Source organism: Mus caroli, unplaced genomic scaffold (assembly GCF_978045245.1).
Source record: "Mus caroli unplaced genomic scaffold, Mus_caroli_1 scaffold_7, whole genome shotgun sequence".
NCBI classification, from domain to species: domain Eukaryota; kingdom Metazoa; phylum Chordata; class Mammalia; order Rodentia; family Muridae; genus Mus; species Mus caroli.
The window spans coordinates 21,820,190-21,844,493 of NW_028227262.1; the positions used below are offsets into that span (position 1 = coordinate 21,820,190).

General features: G+C 44.7%; 1 long non-coding RNA gene across 1 annotated transcript; it reads left to right on the forward strand.

Moving 5' to 3' along the window:
* Positions 1-17,154: 17,154 nt before the first annotated feature.
* On the forward strand, positions 17,155-23,302 carry LOC110296991 (uncharacterized). Its single transcript, XR_002378235.2, has 4 exons — positions 17,155-17,264; positions 21,338-21,482; positions 21,566-21,742; positions 22,482-23,302. It is a non-coding gene; the product is annotated as an uncharacterized LOC110296991 (long non-coding RNA).
* Positions 23,303-24,304: the final 1,002 nt, after the last annotated feature.

Sequence of the window (24,304 nt, forward strand, 5' to 3'; positions counted from 1 at the left end):
AATCCCACACACAACACTTCATATAAGTAATAAATAAACAAACAAATAATTACCATAGGCATTATACGAGGGACTGTCCTCCCTATCAATGCAAGCTACTTCTTGTTCAAGTTCTTTCAGCTTTGTTTGCGTATTTGCTTTGAGACAGAGTTTCGCTATGATTCCTCGAACTCTCAAACCTCCTGCCTCAGCAGCAATCTATTTCATTGCTGATGAAATAATTTCAGCTCAGTGTACATAGTGGGAGGTGGGGGTGAGGAACAGGGGCCCAGGAGGCATCGGTCGGGTAGAAGTGCGCATAGAAGATGTTTGCATTCTACTGAGCAAAGCACCCCTAGATATGCAGAAGGGGGCACTCAGAAGTGATGGAGAGGATTAGATCTCTTACTATGACTACCCTGACTACTGGATATTTGACCATTCAAAGTGTGTGCTCTCATGTTCCCAACGGAAATCTGGTCAATGTTGGCAGAATGGTCAGGGGTATGTTTTGACACAGTAGGGAAGTGTAATCCTGAAGGAAAAAGGCCTCTGAACCAACAACCTGAGGACCAAGAGGACGATGGAAAAAGGTTGGGTGGGAGCTGGGAAAAAGAAATGAACTTGCCTTGGCAGAGACTCATCTTGCACCAGACCCCTTGGGGTTTTACACCAGGGCCTAACTGTGACACTGTGCTTAGCATAAGCCCTGGCAGGAGGCTTGGACTCAGCAGGGCTGAAAGGAGCCTGGACTCTGTCATTGAGCTCATCCAACCAGGCTCACTCTGTCCTTTGTCAGGGCCCAGGAGGCTCCGTATCGTTACCCCAGCGCATGCTGCTTCCCTCCGGCCTCATTACGCAGTACATTAGCTGTGGGAACGAAACCCATTACAAAAAAGAGGGGGTGGAATTGGCACACGGGGAAAGAGGCCTTCTCAGATCAAGCTGACAACTTGTGCCTATTAACTAAAGAAGATCATTAGAAAACTCCCATCTCCTCTCCCCCTGCCTCACCCCTTCCCCCACCACTTGCCATGTCAGATAGACAGAGTAGGGCTCACGTGAATTGCTTGTTTCTTGTGCGCCCCACAACCAGTGAGGGGCCTGGCTTAGGGCTTTGTAGAAGAGTAAGTTTGGGATGGGGAAGACTTGCTTGGATATTGGGCTGTCCCTTACTTTTAACATTAATTTATCTGTTTTGCAGTGTTGAGGATAAGACCCAGGATCTCACAGAGCTGGGCAAGTGCTGTGTCACTGAGCTACACCACCAGCCCTTGGGTCTTATCATAAATGAACAAGACGTCACTCTTGAAGAGAATTCTTTGAGGATTAATGAAGACAGCAACCAAAAATGAAATCAGTCCTGCTTAGAATTGTTGTCTAAATGCCATATCAAAGTAGAGGATGAAGGTTGTCATCTGAGGTCCTATAAATTGATATTTCTTAGATGAATCCATTTCAACTCGCTTTTATAGATAGGGGTCAAGGTCCAATGAGAACCCATGTATTTTGGTTGTTAGGAGAAAGAAGTGTGACCTTTTGTGATCCCAGGCCTGGGGTATATCTCTTCTAGCAAGCTTTCTCTACTGTGCTAATTTTCCATTTTCTTTTTTAAAAATTTACTTTATTTTTAGTGTGTGTGTATGTGTGTGTGTGCAGATACCTTTGGATGTCAGAAGAGGGCATCAAATTTCCAGGAGCCAGAGCTACTGGCGGTTGTGAACAGTTGAATTTAGACCTCTGAAGCAAGTAATTTCTCTTGCAGAACCACCTCGCTAGCCCCTTGCTTCTGTTTCTTAGGTTTTCCATGAGCATGCTCATAGCCTGACTGCTTCCCAAGCCATGTTTCCCAGCTATGGTTGGAGAATGTCTTCAAAGAAATCCAGTCAACTTCTTTTGATTTTGGCCACAGCTGCATACTGAGCATTGAGTAGTAGCCTTGTGTCTCGCCTTTCTCTTCTCCCTAGTGAAGAACAAAAATAAACACAATAAGCCTTCTACAAGGCTGTGCTCAGTGGTGCACACCTGGAGTCCCAGCATCGAGGAGTGGATGGGGAGAATCAGGAGTTGTTCAAGGTCATCCTCAGTTACAAAGTGAGGCTGAAGCCAACTTGGGCTACACGAGGCCTTGTTTCAAGAAACCAAAACTAAACAAATGCATGGACAAAGAAACAAACAAAACAAAAAGGAATCTTACATAAAATATGGGTCCTAGAAAAGAACTGGTTGAGCCTTTTGGGTGCCACTCCCTGCATTACTTAAGTTTGAGGGGATCTTCTGCCTCATGAATCACCCCATACCTGCCTGCCCACACTCACTTTTTCCCCCCAGGAAACACTTCTTACCCAGACAGTGACTGTCCAGGCCAGTGTGCCATTGTGTGTATGTGTGCTTCTCCCATCTGCATGTTTAGGAAAAATCTCAAACTGTTCATGGAAGAGGGAAATCCTATAGAAGTTGTACCACATGTATCTCTGTCCCCCAGCCTTGTCAGGTGACTGGAGAAAACCTAATGGGGGAATTTCAGAAGCTCAAGCATCCTTGTTGCATGAGAATAGACAACGCGCGCGCACGCACACACACACACACACACACACACCAGCATGGTTTGCTGCAGCTCTCTAACAAGGCCTGATTAGCATTCCCCTTTCAAGGACTCCTTCAACAATCCAGCTGTACTGATTGTGGGCAGCGAAATGGAATCAAGTTCAGTGGTGACTCAGGAAGGCAGCTGATGGGGAGAGAGGCAAGGCAAAAGAAGGCTGAAGGCTTTTATAGCCTGGAGAGACTGCTCCAATCAAAGGGATTGGGGAAGACTACTTGAGGAGACCCTTGGAGATTATACACACAGACTTAAATGCACACAATGAGAATGGAGAGAAAAGTGCCTCATACTAGTGATACTGAGAAAGACCAAAAAAAGAAAAAAGAAAAAAAAAAGAAAAAAAAAGCTGGAAGAACACACCTAGAAAGATGCTTCCTAGAGCAAGGAATGGAACGGAAAAGACTGGAGTTTTAGAAAATGAAAAGGTAAAGAGAGAAATTGCCTTTCCCTGGTCTTTGCTTTATTATTAATCCTTTTAATACCCCTTTGTCCTCATAGAAGACGATATAGTGGCTTGAATTTTACTCACAGAAGAGTTGAATGACTTGTGCACTGGAAGCGGAGGACGCTCTGGACATTCTTGCTTTGACGCTAACTCCAGGCGAATCTCCGAGTTTTCCCTTTCATCTTAATCCCCATGTTCTTCTGCTCACCTGCCTTCCCTGGCCCTGTGTCATCTGCATCATGCTGGCGTAGTTGATGAAGCTGTGTGACAAGAACTTGGTGTTCTGTAGAGTAGTGCACAGAAGGTGGTGTGAGGATCGCACGTGGGTGTCCCAGGACGTGGGGCGTTCTTTATTATGCTGTCGATGGAATCCAGGGCCTTCCAATATGCTCTCCCACTAAGGTGTATCCCAAGCCCTTTGTTTTTGGAGATAGGATCTTTTATTGATTATTTGTTTTTGTTTTTTGAGATGGGAGTTTCTCTGGGTGGCCCAGGCTATCCTAAAACTCACTCTGTAGACAAGGCTGGCCTCAAATTCAGAAATCTACCAGTCTCTGCCTCCCAAGTACTGGGACTAAAGGTATGCCCGGAACCACTATCCAGTGGATCTTTCTATATGACCCAGGCCTACCTGGATTCCCTGCAAAGCCCAGGCTCATCTTGAACATCCTGCCTCAGCATCTTAAGCTAAACCTGGCTCTTAAGTTCTTAAAGAAGATTACATGCCAAACACTGTTGTGACTGGTCTTTTCCTAAGCCTGCAACTTGCCTATCTGGAACTGAACTGGCTAACTGGCTTGTACTTTGAAGGAGCGTGCCCTCGGTCACAGAGAGTTACTGAGTCATCTTCTTTTAGACTTACCAGGGCTAGAAGGAGCATCTATTTGCTGAGATGTGTCCATACTGTATTGGAGCTATGATGCCAGCCAAGAATGACACTCGGTGTGAGAAGAAGAGTAACGGGCAGGGACTACATCCCTCCTACCACCACAAGTCAAATAAAATGAAGCAAATCTGTGGGTCTAACAAAGTTCCAAACCTTACCCACTTTAGGGTAAAGGGCATTCAACACACTGTATCCTCGTAGCTAAGAGTTTAGGATCTAGAGTCCAACAGGCTTGTGTCTGAACTTGAACTCTTGAGGAAGTAAGTAAGCAACCACAGCAGAAGCTGCTGCCTTCTTTAAGTGTCCTTGATTTGAAAATTGAGCCAAATGATCAGCCACAGAGAGCTGCTGTGAGATACTCACTGGGCAGTAAGTTCAACGTCCGTCTAGAAAGACTGTGCAGAGAACCGGCAGATAAGAGTGGGCTCCACATTTCCAGATGTGCACCAGAAAAAAAAAAACATTACCACCCAGCAGGGCTTCACTTTAATCCACAGTCAGTGAAATGGGGCCAAATATCCACCTCACCACATGGACTAGACATACATAAAACACACACACACACACACACACACACACACACACACACACTGGGTCTTGCTGTGTAGTGCAAGCTGGCCTTAACTCAAGATGTTCCCTTATCAGCTTCTCCAGTGCTGAGATTACAAATATGTGCACCATTCCCTATTGGCTACAAATCATCTGTGTTCAAGTTATGGCACTTATTGAGAGAAGGAAACACACTGATGATAATTTTATGTGTTTGCCAGTCTCTCATCTTATCCCTGACTTGAACCACAGTAAGGACTATAGACCTCTATTTCCCCACTTATAAGATAGTGGTTAGAAGCTAGACATGGTGGTCCACATCTATAATTACAGCACTTCTGAGGTAGAGAGACAGGTAACTCAGTAGTTCAATGTCATCCTCAGCTAACTATATAACAAGTTCAAAGCCAGCCTGGACTACATGAGACTATATCTCAAAAAACAAAAACAATAACAAACAACAAAACAAGCCCAAAAAACAGAATAGCACTAAACTGCCCATTTCACAATGGCACAAACTTCCTATTTTTGTGATTTTTTTCTCCAAAAATGCCAATGGATAAAATTGGAGTTCTGGAGGTGCTCCAGTGAGCACCCACATACACACTTGTTCTTGTCTCTTTGCCCACCTCCTGGGAGTCCCCAAACTTACTGTGCTTAAAAAGTAGAAACTCCTACCCCCAGTGTGGAGGAAACTTCCCTAAGTTGCCAAGGTCCCAGAAGAATAAACAGGACAGACAGGACATTGGACACTGAAGAGCTAATGAGATGGCACTCAAGCATGAGAAGCAGGGTGTGGACACCCAGAAACCCAGGTAAAATGCCAGGTGGTGTGTGTCTGTGTGTAGTGTGTGACTGTGTGTATGTAGTGTGTGTGTGTGTGTGTGTGTGTGTGCGTGCGCGTGCGTGCCCATGTGTAGGCCTGACAGTGACATCAGGAATCAGCTTTCATCACTCTTCTACCTTATTCAGTGAGGCAGGGTCTCTCAATCACAGCAGCCTAACCTACGATTTCAGCCTCAGAAGCCAGAGCCATCCGGCTAGCAAGGGTAGCCACATCAGCATTTGACTGAGAGACCCTGCCTCACTGAATAAGGTAGAAGAGCGATTCCTGATGTCAGTGTCGCAGGCCTACACATGGGCACACACAGACACACACACAGTCACACACCATACACAGAGAGGCACACAGATACAAACACACAGATACACACAGACAAGCACCACATACACAGAGTCACACACCATACCATACACAAAGAGGCACACAGATACAAACACACAGATACACACAGACAAACAGACAGGCACACACACACACACACAGACACACCACACACACACACACACACACACACACAGATACAAACACACAGACAGACAGACAGACAGACAGACACACACACACACACACAATGAGAAAGGAACAAAAAAAGAAGAGATTGACAGGCAAAACAGCATCCAAAATGCCCAAATTAACATGGCAATTATATAGATTTGGGGTCAGCAGAGTAGACCCTGGACTGAGCCTACTAAGATCTTCATGTTTAAGCTTGTCATTCAGATGTTTTAACTTTGGGCAAAACCTTCACCACGGCTCCATCTTGATTTCCCATTAGGTGTTATCCTAGTTTGCTTTCTATTTCTGTGATAAAGACCATGACCAAAAGTAACCTTGGGAAGAAGTTATTTCCACTTACAGTTGTAGACTTTCATGGTAGGAAGTCAAGACAGAAGCACAAGGCAAAAAATCTAGAGACAGAAACTGCAGCAGGGCCATGGAGAAGTGCTTGCTCCTCCTGGCCTGTTCAGTTTGCTTTTTTTATACATCTCAGGATCACCTGCCTAGGAATAGCATCACTTCTAATGGACCGGGCTCTTCCATATCAATCACTGATCAAAACAATGCTCCCCAGGCCTGCCTATCAACCAATCTGATGGAGGCATTTTCTCAACTGAGGTTTCTTCTACCTAACTCTAGCTTGTGTCAAGTTGGCCCAAACAACAAGACAGGTGTGACGTCGGGCTGCATAAGTGGGTACCACCGCATCAGGACAGCAATCTGGTTTCTGGTAGATCTCTGCAGAGACGCCTGGCATCAGAGCTAAGCCACACCATTAATGAGCCTTCATTTTGAACTCGGCATAGCTTCCATGTACAGACCATCTGTAAAGTACTCTGCATCATTTTAGAGAAGGCAGCATAATGAGTTTCATAGCCTTGGTATGAATTCATACTGAGACACTGCAGCTCTTGGCTTCTAAGAGACAGAATACAAAGGATGCTGGGCATGTGATGGGCAGCATGGGAAACCAGCTAGTTTTCCCCATGAAGACCAGCTATAAGTGCAGGATCCAACTGGGCTCAAAAGCACCCGCTCCAAAGCTTCAAAGGCTCTACCCCATCTACATCCCTTTGGAAGCTACTTGCTGGGTGTGCGGGTGGTAACACTTTCTAGAATTGCTATCCAGGACAGCTACTCATCCACGGCCTTAGAGGCAGCCTGCACCCAGGGGTGGTGATACAGGGAGATGAAGACTCATAACAAGATGACAGCAGTAACACATGGGGTTAGCTGGCAACTTCTGACCACAGTGTAGCATGCCCCCTCCCACCCCTGTTCAGTCCTGATTCAGTCACCTAACCAGCAGGTAAGGATGCAAGAATACTTCCTAACATGGCTCTTTCACTCAAATCTTTGTTTCCAGGTGTGCATCCGTGAAGAGCTGACTTGCAACCACTCTTGCCTCTGGATTGAACCACATGCCTGACTGCAGATGCACTGTGCCAGTGGCTTTGAGAATTCGGGATCCTGTCACTGATTCCTCCCCAGATGCTGGGATGGAGCTCAGGACCCCATAAGCGCTACGAAAGGACCATATTCCCAGTCCACAGCTCCAGACTTTTTATTCCTCTTGCTGCTCATGGGTCATTCTGATCAAGTGCCTACTGGTGCAGCATCTTGGTGGACGCGTGTAAATTGTGAGCATCCTCCGAGTGTCTCTCCCTCTCCAGCTAGGATCTTGCTGAGGGAGAGGTATATATCTCATTCTCTCTCCCAATATCACTCAGCTTCAGACTCAGCCTTGTTTGGGTTAGTAATTAACACTGCCTTTCCTGAACCCTCTGACACTCAACGATCCTCTGAGCCTATCTTCAAAGGAGAATGTCATAGATTGTGGCTGTCAGAAAAGGACGCTGGGGTCATTTACTGCAGCTTCTCATGTTGACAGGAATCCTTCTGTCACACCAAAAAGGTGGTCTTACATCTTAATCAAGGGCAGTCACAATGTCACCCACTGTCACTGTTAAGGTACTGGTCCAGAAAGGCCCAACATCCTAGTTACCTGCTGCTAACCATACACAAAGCAACTAAACCCAAACAGGTTAAGTCAGCTTCCATAGCCTCACAAACCAGAATAGGGTTTATTTTGGCCTGCTTATTTAAGAGCAAGCTTGGGAAACCAAACAAACACCTCCAAGTTACAGGCAGTCTGGTAAATATGGAACAATCTTCCTCCAGAGTCTTCGGGTTAAACTTGGTCTGACTGTTTACAGTACCCTCACTCCTTGAGCTCTGGAAGCAGCCTCTTCAGCTTCCCAGCCAACCCTCCTGGTGTCTTTCAACCCAGACAGGAGACAGGTAGAAATCTTCCACAATGGCCCAATCAACTCTTCTTGCACCAGCACCTCCTGTCCTCAGTGAGGGGGAGGGAAGAGCTTGCCTGTCATTTCTCGTGGGCTTGCCCACACTTGAGCTGTCAGGCCTTCCTGGGAAAATGGCTCCTGTCCGGGAGCGGGTGTGTGTGTCCACAGCTCCATTCCCCATGGCCAAGTGCCAAGGAACGAAAGTGTCGGGGCCTTTGAAATTGTCAGAGAAACTGATTTCCTTGTCAGGTCTTGTCCTGTACAGTTAGAGGGCCAAATTCTACTTTCGTGTTAGCTGCCACACGGATCAAAGGCCGATGACAAGGAGTTGAAGGGCTTGTACCTGGTGTGCTTCAAGATTTCCACAGCCCTGCATGGGGAGAGCTTCTGCCTTTCGGCTTCCTTGAACTCTCTTATCCACCCTGCTTTGTTGGCAACCAGATGAGGGGTCTGGGAGACAGTTTAGAGGAACCTGATTCCCTGACATTTGCAGCAGAGGGAGGCCAGAGGAAAGAGACTGTGAACATGGGTATAGACAGTGATCCGTGGCTTCTATAAACACAATTAAAAAGAGCATCAGCAAAGAATTCACTGTTCCATGACTGTGTGTCAGGGCATCTCCACCCAGACAGCCTATAAAAGGATGGGGTCTTGGATATCAAATGAAGGTCCAGAGCTAATGGCTCCTGAAGCCACTTCCTATACTGCACTAGTCATAAGCCCATGAGGGACAGAATTGAGCTAGTGATGGCAGTGTCCAGTTTATCAAAATCAAGATGCCCAGATTAATGATTAATCTTGTCAGTTGAACTAAATTTAGAATCACATGGAAGCATACCTCTTGATGCATCTAGGAGCACATTTCTAGAAAGGTTTAACTGATCAGGAAAAACCCTGAATGTGGGTGGCACCATCCCATGGGCTGAGGTCTTAGGGTGGATACAAGAAGAAAGTGAGCTAAGAACCAGAGATCATTGCTCTGGACTTCCCAACTGCAGAGGCGAAATTGTCAACCACGCCATACGTATATGGCCAGGCTTTCCCACCACAATGGACCAAACTGGGAGACAAAAGACACTCTTTCTCCCTTAAGTTGCTCTTCTCTGGTATTTTTGTTATAGCAATGAGAAAGGTAACCAGTGTATCTTCTAGATCCCAAAGGATGTAAGCGATGAGGGCAATCCTGGAGAGGAAGCCAAGTAGAAGGGCACCTGGGTATCCGTGGCAGCACATGGGAAAGGAAGCCAGAGTTCTCACTTGAGGGGTGGAGTACTAGGCTCTAGACTGCAGATAGCCCGTGATAAGCTCTTCTGACACTGTCTTCTTCTTTAGACAGTGTTAAAAAAAAAGTTAGACAGTTGGCTACCTTCTCCCCTCTCATCCCTCCCTATGCCTCAGATCATCGGTTCTCCACCCGTGGGTCTCAACCCCTTTGGAGTTCATGTATCAGGCGTCCTGCATATCAGACATGTTTACACTATGATTCGTAGTGTAGCTATAAAGTAGCAACAATATAATTTTATGGTTGAGGGTCACCACCACATGAGGAACTGGGTCAAAGGGTCACAGCATTAGGAAGGTTGAGAACCACTGCCTTAGATACTGCTAACACAGAGGCCACTCCTCTCCTCCCAGGTGCTCCACACCTCAGTGGAGCAAGACAAGGAAGTTCTTACTATCAGGCAGAACAGGAGAACCAAAGCTCCTCCGAAATGGGAAGAAGAGGAATCTCTAGAAAGACATTGAACTCTGGAATCTGATCACACCCACAGTGCAGATAACGTGCTCTTTAGCAGCCCAGGTTTTGAGGGCTGGGGGATTCGACAGAGCCGCTCCTACCCAAATAGCTGCTTCTTCCTGTTTGCTCTCCGTTCATCAGTCCCCTGGCATGGCATGGATGGTAAATTGGCATGGAGAGAAGCTGCCTCCTTCTTAGACTATTAGGTCTTTGCATTGCAGTGGCAAATGATGAGCATCCAGGCAGTGAGGTTTTATCCAAAAACCTGCCTGACCTTATTAAGTTCTTGAGTTTAGATAGCCAGGTTTATTTGTGCTTTTACTATTTCCATTAAATTATCTCTCACCGCCCAGTTTATTGCTGGCCAAACACCACATCTTTCTCTGTCTCTGCCTGGCACATGGTGTACTGCCTAAATGCTTGGTAAACAAACCACGGTACAGAGAAAAGGTGGAAAACGCTGGTTAGACATCCAGGTAGGTGAACTGCACTAGAGGGGAGAGGGGGCTAAAACGTAAGGAGCATCTGAGATTCGGGGACGCGTGTGCAGCCAGGTGCTCAGCCTTGTCTGAGTGTGAGCATCGCCAGAGAAACGTCTTTAAACACATTGCTATTTAGAAACAAGCCACGGACAGATTTCCAAGGAACTTCAGTGGGACCTGGGGCCGGAGCCGCTTCAGTGCAGATGTCGTTTCTTATTTGGTTGGTTATCTTTGAGACAAGGTCTCATATAGCCCAGACTGACCTTATATAGCAAGATAGATAACCTCAAACTTCTCATCCTCTTTTTTTCTACCTCCAGGGAGCTGGAATTACAGGCGTACACCATCGTCTGCAGTTCCTATGGTCCTGGGGAACCACACCGAGAGCCTTATGCAATGCTAGGCAAACTCTCGACGAACAGAGCTATACCCCTAGCCAAAGCTCACTGTTTCTACCAGAAAGCACCATGGTGAACAGGTCCAATGAGTGGTTTGGCCTGTCCCAGCTGTCCCGTGCTAAGACAGTTTTACCGCTCACAGACACTTGTATGTTTACACGTAGCTGGATGGGCAGCACCTGGATTTGGTGAATCACGTGACCCACGTGATCAGCGCCTCTATTTCACTAAGCCCAGCAGTGTGCTAGAGGCCGTGGAGGTAATCAAAGTCCCTAAACCCAGGTGTCTTCTCTCCAGATGAGGTTGTAAATGCAAGTGTGCCAGGAATTTTCTATCAAAGTGGAAAGCAGGAACCAAAATGGCGGTAAGAGTTCATAGGAAGGGCAGCGCACAGGGATATGCCAGTCTGGATCTGGTTCTCATGAGTGGGACCTCAAGAAGCAAAGGGCAGAGAAGGGACACGCTGAGTTCCAGGCACAGAAGCATACTTGTAGTCTGGTGTTGACAGGAGTCGCCGGCCTGCTGATGGCCCTCTAGCTGTTTGGCCCTCCTGATGCCTGGTGAACGTTAGGCAGAGCCTGCAACAAATTCCCAGGGCATACACTGACGCTCTCTCCTCTCAACAGCGTTCCCTTTCCAGCCTTTCTGGTCTGGATTTCCTTCCCAGCTTCACTGTCCCTTTGGCTATGGGGTCTGTTGTTTTCTGTATCATTCTCCACTGGACAGATAGCTCCTGGACCTCTCTCTTCACTGGAGCCTGTCTAGCATCTTCTTCTGCCTCCCTGTATCTCCTCCAGAGCTGTAAGGCATTGCTGCGGCCAGGGCCTCTGAGACCGACTGGGGTGGCCTGCTTCCTGCCCTCTTGCAGAATGAACTGCTCCAAAGATTGAAGGGATCCAGATCTGTATATCGGCGCTGCCGCCCTTCAAGGGGGAAAACATATCCTGTACAGCCTTTGGCCAGTGAATATCATGATCTCTACCAACCTTTCCCCCAGTAGAACTATTCTGAGGAAATTCCCACCTTTAAAAAAGCACCATGAAATGACCCTGTGGATGATAAAGAGAAAATTGAGACATTTTAGCTTCAAGAATTAGGCTTTGAGGTTTAAAAGCCATGAGACATTTCCGGTTCATTCTTTCTTCTTTCTGCTTGCAGTTTTAAATGTAAAGCTCTCAGCATCTACTCCAGCCACCATGCCTGCTGTTTGCGGCCATGCTTCCCAGTCACGACAGACTCGTATTCCTCTGGAACCATAGTCAAATAAACCCTTCCTTTTGGAAGTTGCCTTGTTTGTGATGTTTGTTTTATCAGAGTCATAGAAAGTAACCAGTATACGCTCAAATATCAGCCTTCGGTGGCTGAAGCAGCAAAGCCAGCCATACGGCCTAGGAAACCCAGTCAGAGCATCTTGGTAGCAGATACCCAGAGGCATGGACAGACTCCAGAAGAGACCAACTGGAAAAATGAGTGTCAGCAATGGTACCCTGGTGTTGGGAGGCTTACAAACGGTCCCCCCTTTCCCTATATGAGCTACACACCACCCTCCTAAGAGTGAGTACCCATCCTCTGGCTGTATTCTCTCTCCTTGAACGCCAATCAGAGTGAAAGTTTACCTACAGCCCACGTGGGGTGGGAATTCAGTCGGCAAACACAACAAACCTTGGCTCTATCCACAGGACAGGTGGCAGGTGAAGGACCGGGAGTTGGGGTGAGTATTGAGCTGTTGTTTGGAAGTCGTGCTTGTGTGGGTGTGGCCCTCGATGTGGGCAAGCAGTCTGGCTTTCTAATCTTCACACTTTTTACCCTGTCTCCACCAGACTGCTGATGCTCCAAGGAACTGCAATCCATTCCGTCGTTTGTTGACTTTTGAGTCTTTAAAATGCATTTAGCAGTTTGGGCAGGAGCTTGAGAGGAGGGGAGAGGTGTGTTGTTTGAGTGAAGTCTCTTCCATTCTACAGAAAGGAAATAAAACCACAGGGTGGAAAGCAGGGGCAGAGAAAGTGCTGACTGGCTTCTAAATCTTTTATACACCGTTTTGTGTTTCCCAATTTAGCTTTGCACTCTCAAATCATTTGAGATCTGCCAAAATGTTGCAACGATCTCAAAAGACATCCCCGCACATCTCCCACTCAGCATTCCATTATGTGGCCTCTGACACAATTGTGGTACATTTGTCAAAACTAAGAAATGCATGCCTACATAATGCGGCTCACACAGGGTCACCCTGTGGTGTGTGGTGGCATCTCTCTGTCTCCTTCCATCTGCCCTTCCTCTTTTCTGTGTCAAGTTCCAGTCACTGTCCACACACAGGAATATTCCTCCTCAAGGCTTTTAGATGGTTGCATCTGCAAGGGCGTGATTTTAAGGTCAGTGTCTCAGCTCCTGGTGGACGCGTGTTTTCAGGACACAGAACTGAACTCATTGCATCCGTGTGGACTCGCAGGCATTGACTTCGTTCTTTGGATCAGCATCTCATTTCTCCTTTGCTCATTTGTTTCCTCAAATTGTTCTAGCTTGGGATATTAGAAGCTCTTTCAGGTCGGCATCTGTATCCTTTTGACCTGTCCTATTTCCCTTCCCTTCCCTTCCCTTCCCTTCCCTTCCCTTCCCTTCCCTTCCCTTCCCTTCCCTTCCCATCCATTTCCCAGTCATTTATTACCAATTCTCATTTTGAGACCCATTAAAAACAAAAGGATCCGTGCACTGGTTGTATTTCTTGCCAAAGAAGCATCTCAGCTTCCGGGCTTTCTTTATGACAGAATGTATGATGGAGTGTGTGTGTGTGTGTGTGTGTGTGTGTGTGTGTGTGAGAGAGAGAGAGAGAGAGAGAGAGAGAGAGAGAGAGAGAGAGAGAGACCTAACCCCATGCATGCTTTTATTTCTGTTACACACAAGAATAAACGTTTGTTCATGCTGTTAGGTTCCCTTGAATCCAGCACCTTGTCTCTTTCCAGACTCTTCTTTCCAACTTCTCTCTTTTTTCTCTGAGAGTGAGAAGCCAGACTCTCCTTGCCTAGGGCCTATTTGCCTATTTACTCAGCCTAGCATATGTGGAAAGTGCCTAAGCTATACCCCTATGAGAATCAAATTTACCAGCAGAATCCAAGGCTTTTCTGTACATTTTGTAGACTTACAATTTCCAGCCAAACTATTGCCCCTAAAAGTTTCATGGGTAATGTCCTTTGGTTCCTGGCTCCCTTGGGTGAGGTAGTGCCATGGTCTTTAGTGGGTTTGGATTCATTACAAAATGTATGAACCCATTTCTGCAGTCGCCAGCCCCCACATCCTCATTGATTTCTTAAGAATTTGCATACAGCAAAACCAACTCTTCATGGTGTGCAGTTCTAAGGGTATCGAAAATGCAGAGTCAGATCACCGCCTCCCCAATACTGTAGAAGAGTTCCACCACCCCACAGGCCCCATTCTAACCAGCAGCACACTCATTGTTTCTAGCCGGACCCTATTCTTCACAGGAAACCTTTACAATGACCCGATTCCCAGATGCTACCAAGGACAGTCTACTGAGCAACAGAACTTACACTAACTACAGAGCACACAGTGGGCATGGGCGTGGGGCCAGGGGAGATTTTAGGAGGGTGCAGAAAAGGAAAAAAACTCTCCGAGGTTGAAAAATGACTAATGACAAGATAGGATTTTAAAAGGACCAAAGAGATGGCTCAGTTAAGAGCACATGATACTCCTGAGACGACCTGGTGTGGGTTCCCAGAAACCACACCGTGGCTAATAACCATCTGTAACTCCAGTTCTAAGGGATGTGATGCCCAGTTCTGGTCTCCAAGGGTGCTGCGTGCATACGATACACATGCACTTATGCAGGCAAACACATAAAATAGAAACAAATAAATCTTTTTAAAAAACCTCTAATGACATAATTTAGTACAAACACACACAAATATTGATTTCTTTTTACACACTCATGTGGTGTTAGGCAATCTGGCCAAGGGTGGGATACACACAATGGGCAAGAAGGAAATGATGGGGGAGACATTTTCAGTTAAGTTCGGTAGGTTGGACACAGCATCTGTCCACTCCCTGTCCATATTCCACCACCATGACAGGATGCGGTAGGAAGATCTACCCTGCTGGGCAGTCGTGGCACACCCCTTTAATCCCAGCACTTGGGAGGCAGAGGCAGGCGGATTTCTAAATTTGAGGCCAGCCTGGTCTACAGAGTGAGTTCCAGGACAGCCAGGGCTACACAGAGAAACCCTGTCTCAAAGAAACAAGACAAAACAAAAGATCTACCCTGTGCCACAGCTTCATCTGACACCCAGTCACCTGGCAAGAGGGAACCTCAACTGAAGAGTGGCCTTGGTCAGATTGCAGCCATGTGGTGATTTGTTCGACAGTGTTCCTCAGAGGCTCAGGTGTTTGAAAAATTGCTTTCCAGCTGGTGGTGGAGCCACCATGCTGGGGAAGTATATCACTGGGGACAGACTTTGAGGTCTACAGCCTCACCCGACTCCTGGTTCTTTCTCTCCTTCTCCTTCATGTTTATGGTTGAAGGTAACTCTCTCTCTCTCTCTCTCTCTCTCTCTCTCTCTCTCTCTCTCTCTCTCTCTCTCTCTCTCTCTCTCTCTCTTGTTGCCGCAGCCCCAAGCCTAGTGCTATGATGAACTCTGATCCTATCCCTCTGAGACTATAAGCTACAATAACTCCTTCTTACACAAGTTTCTCTTGGTCATGGTGTTTTATCACAGCATCAGGAAAGTGACTAATACTCATACATAATACCTTCTCTTTAAACATTCCCAGAATACTGTCTACATAGTGTGGTAATTTCCAAAGGAACTCACAGAGGCTCGTTGTCTTATTTGTGAAATGAGTACAGACTTGTTTTTTTTTCCAAATTACTATTACATTTCATTTATCCATTGTGTATTGTATGCCTGTGTGTGTGTGTGTGTGTGTGTGTGTGTGTGTGTGACTGTGCGTGTATCAAGTGAACAACTAGAGGTCAGAGGACAACTTTTGAGAGTCTATTCTTTCCTTCCTTCACGTAGGTCCCAGAGATTGAACTCAGATCTTTATGCTTGGCAACAGGTACACTTGCCCACTGAGCTGTCTTAAATCCCAGGACTCAAGGTTTTAAGGGAACTTTAGTGAGACATATTTCCATAAAGTGCCCTGCATGTCAGGAGAGCATACAGCCTACCATAGATCCAGTACTTTCATTAGGCCAATATCACACATATAGACACCCAGCCCTCCTGTACTTGGATAGCCATGAGTCTGTTTTCTTTCTTTTTCTTTATTTAATCTATCTGCCTGTCTGTGCTGTGGAATCCAGTACATTTCATAAGCCAGGCAACGGTTATACCACTGAGCTATATCCCCAAGCTTTTCTGTCATCTTTATTTTGCGGCAGGGCAGAGTTTTGCTGAGTTGCCCAGGCTGGCCTTGGCCTCACGCTGTCGCCCAGATGGGCTTCGAGCTTGCAATCTTCCTGTTTCAGCTTCACAGACACCTGAGAATATAAACTGCACTTACAGATAAATAGATTTTTTTTTGTTTATACTCTGTATGTGACTTATTTTAGACAGGAAATCTTTGAGATTTATCAGTTTGTTACAGATGTCAGTATTTTTTTTTTATCATGGGATAGTATTCTAATCTCTAAATATGCCACCATTTGTTTACTTATCCACTACTGATACATATTTTTGAATTGGGACTACGACAAGTAAGTCTACTGTGAATATTTATGTGAACAAAGACTTAATTTTGGCTAAATACCTAAAAGTAGACTTTCTGAGTTGTGTGGTAATGACTTTATGCAGACTTGTCAAACTTTTCCAAAAGTGTCTCTAAGTTTTCATCCTTGCTAGCAGTGCCTCTGAGTTCTGCCCTTCCACACCTCCTTTCAGTAGTAGCTTCTCAGAGGTCTCAGGGTGTGAAATGGCACCTCTTCTGTGGTTTGCATTCATAGCTCCTGCTGACTCTCCAAGTTCTGAGCATCCTTTTGTGGGCTCATCAGCCGCTCGTGAAGCTTTTCTTGTAAATTATCTTTTCAAATCTATTCTGTTTAGAAATATACTATTTTTTTAAAGAATATTTTAGGGTTCCAGTGAGGTGAGAGGAGAAAACAGGGGTCTCCTGGGCCTTTTGCTCCAACATAGGTGGTGCCTCTCCCTTTGCCAATATCCACCTCCTGGAGCTCAGTACATTGACACACCATTATCACTTAGAGGCCATCACTGACATAGGAGCTCACTCTTGTTGCATACCTAAGGGGTTTGTATAAGTGAATAATGACTGAATCCATCATTCCAGCTTTGTACAGAGAATTCCAGAATCTTCTCTAAGAATCTCCGGTGGCCTTTTGTTCTTTCTTCCCTCCACAGCCCCTGGAAACCACTGATCTTTTTACAGTGCTCACAGCTTTGTCCCCTCTAGGATACTATGACATGTTATGTTATGAAGTTTGAATCGTGCAGCACATAAGCATTCCAGATTTGTCGCCTGCACTTACGAGTGTGTCATAAGGAGTTGTCCACGTCTCTTCATGATGTAAGTAATTTGAATAATACTCCATTATCACTGTGTACCAAAATTGATTGGCCCATTTGTCTCTGAAATGACAGTTTCTCTGCTTGCACATCCCAGCAACTAAAAACAAAGTCATTATAAATATTCAGATGCAAGGCTCTGTATGGACATAAAGAGTGTGGTTGGTCAAATGCACTGTACGAGCACTTTGCTGTATACGAGATGGACAACGGTCTTCAGCAGCAGTCATGACAGTCTGAGTTTTCACCAGCAATGAATGAGAGCACTCCAGTTGCTCCACCCCCTCCCTAACCCTTGGTGGTATCAGGCTCCAAATTGTCCATTTTCATAGGCATATAGAAATATCTTATTTTTGTTCTAGCTTGCTTCTTCCTGATAACGGCTCATCCTGTACATTTTTCCATGTTCATTTACTATATGCGTATACTTTTTAAAAAGGCTTCTACCCAGCTTTATTCAGGTTGTACTCATTGTCTAATTTTGAAAGTTCTTTACATATTCTAGTTTTAAAATAAATGGAATGTCCATTGCCCAACATCAATGGTCTTTCAATATTTGGAAAACATTCTACTGTCAAATTTTTTTTATAACTATTTCCATCCAGCCTTGGTTTATCTCTTCATTTTCTCAGCAATGTCATTTAAAACTGTTAAGTGTTTAATTTTAATGAAGTCTATCTTGTCATGAATTGTGCCATAGATAATGTCATACCTAAACCGCCACTGCCAAACCCAAAATTAGATTGACTCCTTAGGTTGTCAAGAAATTTTATAATTTAGTGTTTTTTAAGAACTTATTTTTATTTTGCCAAAGATCATTCGCCAGCATTGATGTGGCACTGACTTTTCCCTCTCTAGTCTCCTTTAGTGACTTCTTTCTGCACATCCTCTTGATTGCGGTAGCTTCCTGGCACCTCTTTGAAGACACATACCATCCATGCATGACTTTATCTCTCTCCGTCAGTGGCACCATCTTTATGTCAGCCTTTGCTCTTTCATAGAATGTCCTAATCCATTTTCAGAAATAGACAAAAGAACCTGGTCAGGTACTACAATTGCATCAAAGCTGCCATTAGGAAGAACTGGTATTTGACATTGCTGAGCAGTTCCTACGTAAACACGGGCCATCTCTACACTCAACTTGATTCTTCATTGCTTTGCTTCATCGGGGTATCGTAGATTTTCCAATATAGAGTTTGTGTCTCTTTTGTTACGTGTATAACCCTTTGTTTTTTAAATGTGACTACAAATCAGACATTTTTAATTTTATATTTTACATGTCTCTTGTGTCTGCGGAAGTAGGTGATTTCCCTTGCTTCTCCCTATGTATCTCCTTCCTTCAGGCTTTATCTACACAAATCTGACGGTGTTGTTTTCTTTGTGGTTTTTACATTTGCTCTAGTTTTCCGCTCTTTACAGAGCACTGGTGTGGAATCTGACGTTGGACAACTTCTCATCGTTACTGTTTCTCTTCCTTCTTTTCCTGGCTTTCTACTACAAGATGTTAAACTTTTGGTTGTTGTCCCAAAGACCTTAGACACTCTGATGTAGAGGACCTGAGGCCCTCATGCTCACAGATAAGCACCAGGAAAACCAGAAATGTTAAGTGCACAGGCCTGCCTTTTCAACAATATATACCTGTTATCCACCCGGAAGGCTGAGAGTGGATGTGGTTAGTAGTCTGGTGATTTTTTGATTTCTGCAGGGCCAGGCTGCACCTGAATTCCATAGACTATTATGTTCATCCCAGACTCCAGAGCATCATCGTCTCTCAGTCAACAGAATCCATTCTTATGAAAGAGGTCACACGTGCTCTGGAGAAGACGTGTAACTTTGCAGAGGAGTTAATTGTGATAATTGGAAAACTTGTTTCCAAAGTTGTACTGGGCTTAAACATGTCAAAAATAAACTTCCTGAGGTCAAGCTCTAGAAGTTTGAACCCACACTGGCTACTGAGCCAAGTTGAACCAGATTTCCTTCTTGCCTCATGCGCAGGTTATTGTCCTGCTGGTCCTAACAATTGCAGGGACCTCCCCCCCCCCAACATTCTGGAGTTTGCTCTTTTGTGTCTCTTCTGGTTTGCTTCTGAGATGTCAAGTTATCCCCAACTGGATTTCTTTTCTCAGCCATCTCTAAACTCCAGTACGCTCACCATGACATCCTGTGGTGATGGTTTTGGTTTTTTCTTAGATTTCTTCATGGAGCAGGGTTGCCATGGCTGTCATGGAGGAGGTCAGAAGATAGCTCATTTCTCTGTGGGACCAAACTCAGATTGTTAGACTTGGTGCTAAGTGCCTTCCCCTGAGGAGCCACATCACCAGCCCCATTCTAGAATTTCTGTCTCTGCTTACATTCTCCATCTCTCCTTGCATGCTGTCTGGTCTAGCTGCTGAGAGCCCTCGGCATATCAATTAAGTTATTTGAAATTCCCTGCCAGACACATCTGATACTGCTTGGGCCATTGCTCTGTCTCCTTAAACTGTTATCTGTTCGTATGCCTTGTGCTTCTTTGACATCCAGTCAATGTGAGGGGTGGGGGTAGAAGAAAGCGCATGCTTTAAGTTGGTCTTAGATGGTGGTGATGGGTGGGAGGGTTACTCTGAGGTCACACAATTGGGTCTTGGTCTTTTGATAAGTCCAGGCCCTAGACTTTGAGCTTCATCAGAGAGCCTCAGCCCTCTCTTCCTCCTAGGTAGGACAGGGTATCTAGGAGAGACTGCAGTGGAGTATTTTCTTTGCCCCAGGTTAGTTAGGCTCTGATTAAATTGTCCAGAAGGGAGGCCTCATCAAGAAGTGAATCCCTGGATACATTTCAAGATGGTGATTTTTTTCCTTCCTCTAACAATAATAGAAGCGTTTTTTTGTTTATTTGTTTTGTTTTGTTTTTTATGTTACAGTGAGAAACAGACGCATGGCCCAGCGGTGAAGCTCACTGAAAGTGGTACTCCTCTTCTGGCTGGCAGCCTCTGGCTTCAGCTCCAGTCTTTCTCCTGGCTCTGATTCCTACAAAGTATTGTGTGTGAGGGATGTGATTCGTGGACTCATTGGTTGCCCCTCTGTTTGGGGACAGAATTTGCTCTGTGACTTTACTTCTCCTCAGATCTGAGAGATCTCTGTTTGCTTAGCTCTTCCATTGCTGTTGCTATGATAAATACCATGACTAAAGGCAATTTGGGAAAGAAAGACTTTCTGTCCATTTACACTTCCTGGTAACTGGTCCATCGTGAAGGGAAGGCAGGGCAGGAGATAAAGGCAAGAAGCTGGGGGGCAAGAACTGAAACAGAGACTCGGAAAGAATGCAATTTACTGGCAGCTTTCTTCCAGACTCACGTTTAGTTAGCTTTCTCATACAGGGTAGAGCCATCTGCCTAGGATTTGCACTGCCCACAGTTGACTGTGCCATCCTACATCAATTAGCAATAAAGAAAATGCCTCACAGACACACTGCTCAGCTAGTCCAATGGAACCATTCTTCAGTTGGCATTTCTTCTTCCCACTAGGTTCTAGGTTTGTGTCAAGTTGACATATGAAGCTAACTATGATGGAGAACTTGCCCACTTGTTGTTTACCCACCTAGAGAAAAAGAATTTTAACTTGCATTGAGCCTTTTGACTTCTTATTGCATTGAATATTACAGGTATAATTCCTTGTTAGTTCTGTTGACTGCAGACCATTTCCCCTGAACTTTGGAGGTTTTTTTACACAGTATATGAGGCACTTCAGTTAAGAGTGGTAATTATTCATCTTAATCTTAAAATTCTCTTTTACTTAAAAGACAAATGTCTTCAAAAAACACATATTTGAGCCACTTTCTATGAGATATGTCAGAAAGGCACCTGCCAAAACTTATATCTACTAAGTCCATCTATTGAATTGAGAATTTTCTTTTTCTTTCTCTGACAAATCCTGAGTGTCATCTTGTAATTATGTGTGATTCCCTTTGGCCCCAACAAAGGCAGAGACGCTGGCTCCATTAGTGAGCGATCACTGAGGCACAGTGTGTAAAGACATCAAAGTCATTGTGTAGCAAACACGCCGAAGCTTCTCCAACTGAGTACAGCTTGTTCCTTGCAGGGCTCTAGAGACTGGCAGGAGGTTTTGGAAGTAGTTGATTGATGCCTCGGCCCATTTGTGAACTCTTCTTCAGATGGCCTGCAGGTTCCATTTAAGTCTCTCACAAGAGAGTCAACTTGTATCCTTCAGCCACATTTCAAAGCAGGTATTTATATTGACTCTAGGCCAAAAGCCCTAAACTTGATGTTTCATGTCCATTACTGTCCTTAATCGTATGTAATCTTACAGAAATCCACGGAGATAGGCATAATTGGCCCTAGTCTACAGACTGTGCATACGGCATTGGTGAAGACGGAGCTTCCTGCTTAAGGCCACAGTCACCAAGTGGCGGAGATTAACCCTGGCTCCTGCTGGCTCCAGCCTGTGCTAACCACAGTACTGATGTCTCTGACTTCCCACAAATGGGTCAGTTATTGCTTCTATGATGGTTTGAATTGCAGGCATCAGACAAACAATCTCTCTGTTTTTCACTTTTCAAAGCGGTATCTGTAGTAGTCGTATGAGTTATTAACAGTTTTTGTTCCTTTTTTTATGTTAGACAATTTTGTCTCACTGAAGGTACAAGCATAAGTGCACAAAACACAGTTAAAATAGAAGAGGCTATATTACAGCATGGGTTAGATTTATTAATACATTTTATTTTTTTTAAAAAAGATTTTCTCCACCTATAGTAAATATACATATATATACACATATATGTGTATATATATACACACACACATATATATGTATATATATACATATATAATTGTATATAGTAATTATATACAAGGGTTTTGGTATGGCATTTCTAAAATGATTTCTTTCTTTCAATTGTATGCCTGTAAGTGTTTTTGCCTGGATGTATGTCTGTGTGCCACACGCATGTTCAGTGCCTGTGGAGGGTGGAAGGGGTGTTGGATGCAGTTACAGTTGGTTATCTACCACGTGGATTCTGGGAACTGAACCAGGGCCCCGCAAGTGCTGCTAACTGCTGAGCCATCTCTCTGGCCCCATTATGGCATTGTCATACATAAACATACTGTGTTCTCATCACCCTCCCCCCCACCCACTGTCAGTTTATTCTTCCTAATTATCCTCCTTTCCATGTCCACGGATTATTTTTTCTTTTCTCTCTGTGACTCATTGGTTTTCATTGTTTCAGAAGTGTGTGCCCCTTGTCAGTGGCGACGCCATGAAGAAAGTGTTTCTCCCTCCACCATCAGTCATTAACTGTGTTACGTCTTCATGGAGAGTGAGGCCTCACTAGCTCCCTCCCTTTCCACGACAGAGGGTCGACAAAGCCAATCTTACACAGATCTTGTTCGGATAGTCACAGCTGCTGAGTGTTAAAGGTACAGCAGCCATGGCATTCCCAGAAGTCAACATTCCACACCACCATGAAGCCATCACCAAGCCACTACCGTGCCACCACCACTTTCTCTGGTTATTACATTTTTCCTTCTTCCATGATGTTCCCTGAGCTTTGAAGGGGGTGATACAGATATCCCACTTAGGACTGGGCACCGAGTACTTATCAGGAGACAATCTCCTCACGGGCTTGTCCCGATCATATGTCAGGTGTGCAAACCATGACGCCTCGTGACGTTTTTTACTGGCTTCAGAGAAAATTTGCATAGTGTATCCTTTGTTTTTCACTTCCAGTATCTGCCCCCACAAGTAGCTTTTTACACACTGTTCCAATCAGTGGACATGGGACATCTCCCCACTCACTTAGACTCTGATTTTTTTTCTCAACATCTCGTAGTGTTCACCATGTGAGTTTGGCCCATGCTCTGTTGATCTCATGGCTAAGTGTTTGGCGTTCCTTTGAGCAAGGAAGAGTGGTGTTTATACCATTTTACATTTAGGAAGGGGTTGCTTCCCACTTGTCTGTTATTGTGTTGAAGCAAAACTGATTTCCATGCGTTTCTCTCATAACCTCACTGATTAGTTGAGGATGCATTTTTGTAGATATTTGGGATTTAGTTCTGTAGATAATAATCATGCCATCTAAAATAAAGACAGTTTGTTCATTTCTGATCTATAGCTGCTTTTTCGTTACTCTCCCTGGTCACACTGCTAAAAGTTACAGCAATATATTTACTGAAAAAAGAGTAGCCAGAGGCAAGAATGGAGCTCATCGCTGTAATCCCAGCACTCGGGAGTCTGAGGCATGAGAGTTGTCACCAGTTCCAAGCTAGCCTGGGCTATATAGTGAATTCTAGGACAGCCTAGGGCTCCCGAGTGAGACCCTGCCTCAAAAAAAAAAAAAAAAAAAAAAAAAAAGAAGAAGAAGAAGAAAGAAAAGAAAAAAAGTGCCTCCTGAAAGGAAGAAACAAGTCTCTATTTTGTTCCCAATCGTGGAAGAAAAGCATCCATTTTTCACTGTAAATATTATGTAAATAATTATATTGAACAATAAACACAGTATAGGTGTATGTGAAATAATGTTGGATTGTGGTTGATACATTTGTCAAGTAAGGTCTTTAATTTTTTTCCTGAGAGTTTGAACACGAATATAAAGTTTTATCAAATGATTTTTTTTCTGTATTAGCTGATATGCTCATGTAACTTTTATTCTTTTGCTTGTTAGTATAGTAGATTGGTTGATTAAATCCTTAGATTAAACACTAGTTCGTCATGGTAGACCATTATTTAAGCATATTTCTGTATTCTTTTTGCTAGCATCACATTAAGAATTGTGTATCTACGATGGTGGGAATGTTGATCTGTAGGCGAAAGTATCTTAGTAAGGGTTTCTATTGCTGTGAAGAGACACAGTGACCACGGCAACTCATATAAAACATTTAATTGGGGTTGACTTACAGGTTCAGAGGTTGAGTTCATTCTCTTCATGGCAGGAAGCATGGTGATACATTGGCAGACCATGCTAGAGAAGGAGCTGAGACTTACATCCAGATTCATAGACAGCCGTAAGAAAGAGCCACCGGGCAAGGTGGCTTGATCTTCTGAAACCTCAAAGCC